We start from the raw sequence: 3,345 nt of genomic DNA, 5'->3' as shown, positions 1-3,345 counted from the left end.
TTTGAATGAGGCCATAAAGATTGTCCCATTTACATGCTTAAATATTCTTCTTTTATACAATTGCTTGTATAAAATAACTAATCATAGTCTTCTTAATGTTAATTGTTTGAGAAAAGAAAAACAATACCATACCTATAAATCATTAAAACTATGTAATAAAGTAAATAGAATCTTCATAGACGTATTCTTATAAGTAGTGGGAACCTAAGCTGGTTATTATCATCTCTATTACAAACTTAAGCACCAGCAATACATCTAGATTTTAAAGTGAATTGCCACAAAGGTTGGCATGTCTCTAGAGACTTGAACACACTATTTGGAACACAAATCACGAATCATACCACTAAAGCTAAATTCCTTTAACTATTTATTTAAATAAAATTAAAAATATAAAATTATTAACATTTTAAATTATAATTAAAAATAAATATTAATTATTACTATATTATTAAAAAAATATTAAATAAATAAAGACTATATTTTCGAGTATTTATTTATTTGCATTAATAAAAAAAATATTTTATTAAAATTAATTTTTTTATGATTATTTTAATGTATTAAAATCACAAATATAATTAATATTTTTTTTCTTATTAAATCTTAAAAAATATTAAATATAAACCGGTTATTCATATTTTTACATTTTTGCATATAAAAATTTGAGTCCAATTTCTTTTCCAAATATTATTACTCTCACAATCTATATAAATTAAACTCTTATAGGTAAATAACACATTAGATTTTTTATATTTTGGATGCAATGTGGAAAATATAAATTCATTGTCAAATTAAATTCCTCACTTTCCCTATTAAATAAATTCTCATTCATAAACAAATAAATAATTATTGAGTTAATAACATATTTAAAAATAGGGAATGCAGGGAGCGACAGAGGCAGAATAAACTAGGGTTTCAGGGCTGTTGAAGGGGCGACTCTCAATGGATGGGTGACAAGGAGGGAGCTCCAATCCCTCCTTCAAATAGGCTATGACCAGCAGGGGTAAAAAACCAATGGAATATGATAGAGGCGCTGCAAAGGGAAGGAACAGGAACAATGACGAGGAACAAGATGGACAAAAGTCAAAGGAGAACAACATCACTAAAGAAAATGAGGAAGAAGAGAAGGAACAAGGAACAAAAAACAAAGCACACATGGGTCCATGTAAACCTTAAGCTATTGTTACTCCCAGATTTGTTTTAAATGAGCCTACTCTGCAGGCGCATAGGGACCATATGAAAACTTATGCGATCATTTGTAAATTCATGGGTTTATGGCAAACTAAAAAAGCCTTACGAATGTGGATAAAATATCATTGGAAACGAAAAGGAAGCATTGACCTACACCTTGGGTCAAAGGGTTTCTTCATAGTGGTATTTGCAAACATCGAAGACAAGGATAGAATTTTTGAACGCAGACCCTACTTTTATGCTGCAGTGGGTCTCTATATGAGACCTTGGATCATCAATAGTCGTGGAAAGAATATAACACAACCCAACAATAAGTAAACACCACTGTAATGTAAGTATTGGAAGATGCCAGCATAACAAGAACCTACAAGAAATCTTCATGAATATTGAGTTGTCTAAGTAGAAATCTGCATTAGGTTAAAAATATACACAGTCTGCACATAGAGCAGCGGCTGAGCCAAAAAGTCTCCAACCCCCTTTGCTAATTCGACCTATTGCTCTATATATAGCATTTAAAATTAGGATTCCATCATCCCTCATCAAGAGAATTTTAATTTGCATCAATGACACCTATTCTAACCATAAAACAAACCTTTAAATGCATTTGACAGCTAACTAGCAGTCCTAGAGACCTAATACAACTAGGAGTGTAACTCCTTATTATGATTACAACAACCTTCTCTTAACATTTAAATGCCTTCTTTTACAGCTGCGACCTCATGAAGTCGAATTTGATGAAGCCTCCCACGTGGTCACCCAACTGCTGATGACAAACCCTAGAAATTAGGGAACATGTTTCCTTGTTTTTAGGTTTAGATCCTTAAAAATTGGCACGTGGAACATAGCCTTTATCTCCTAACCCATGACACATTTTACAGAACTGATGGAGGTTTTTGTAGCCCATGTTGTCAAGAACAAAAACCTCTCATGGTTTTTTAAAACATTCCTCCAGCTGTCCAAAATCGGTCCTTGAAAAACACGTGTCAAACAGGAAAAATCCATTTTCTGAAATTGGGGTGTCAATTAAAGCTTATTATCTTCCAACTGAAAACACTTATGAAGCAAGTGAGATAGGTTACTGTAGCTGGAGAGTTGATGAAGATAAACCTCTTTCCGAATTCTAAAATACCTTTGGATATGACCAGAAACTGATCTTGGAAAAGGCTACTTAAACAAGAAGACCAAGCTTGACTTTCAGCAGTTTCGTAGAGCAGTTTTAACCATATATTTCTCCCACCTCATAATGGATTAGAAGAAAATGAAAGAGGTTTTTTGTAGTTCAGGATGTTAGGAAGAAAAGCCTCTTTCAGTTTGCAAAATTGAGTTATCAGCTGCTCAGGAAAGCTTCTGGAAGTTAACTAGTAAAAAAAAAATTATGCTAAAACAGGGTGCTTCAGGGGTTTCATAGCGCGCTACGAAAACACTGATTTCGTAGCGCAAAACAGGATTTTTACACTATCTGCGCTATGAAAACATGGATTCATAGCTAGTTTGAAAATTTCTCCAAAATTATGTGAGATATGACTTCTAAACTCATGGTGAGGCTTCTAGGACATGGAATGAGGCTGTCAAACTTTATTTGGAAAAGAGATATGACCTTGAAGGACTTCTAACCTTATGACCTAACCCTTAAAGCATGAAATGACCTAGAGACCCTTTAACACCATCACTAGAAGAAGGGTTTTTAAATGAGAATGACACTAATTGTGATGAGATGACTCAAAACTTATAAGACTATGACTAGAAACAAGGCAACTCTCCAAAGCTTAGAGACAAAGATTTTAGGGTGATAACAATGGCTCCAATAGGGATAGTGTGCCCTTGTGGTATACTAAGAACTTGTAGCTCCAGTGCCACTATCCATCCTCTAGAATAAAACTCTGAACCTCTGCCCAATTTTCTCCTCAAGCCTTTAATGATTTCTGAATGAAGAATTCAAACTGCATCTACTGAAACAGATGCTCAGTCATCCTTGAGCATATTTGCAGTTTACTACCTACCTACTAGCTGCAATTTCCACTTTAGGTCAAGCAACATGATATTCCAATAAAGCCAATCAATTTTCCTTTCTGATATTGGAGGCTCTTGACTGCATTCAACCTCAAAATAACCGTGATAGTGAGATGAAAAAATCAACTTATAATGTATATGATCTTC

Source organism: Pinus tabuliformis, chromosome 9 (assembly GCF_031772625.1).
Source record: "Pinus tabuliformis cultivar Carrire ecotype Pingquan chromosome 9, CPIR1, whole genome shotgun sequence".
In the NCBI taxonomy this organism is placed as follows: domain Eukaryota; kingdom Viridiplantae; phylum Streptophyta; class Pinopsida; order Pinales; family Pinaceae; genus Pinus; species Pinus tabuliformis.
Note: the sequence above shows the minus strand (reverse complement) of the source record.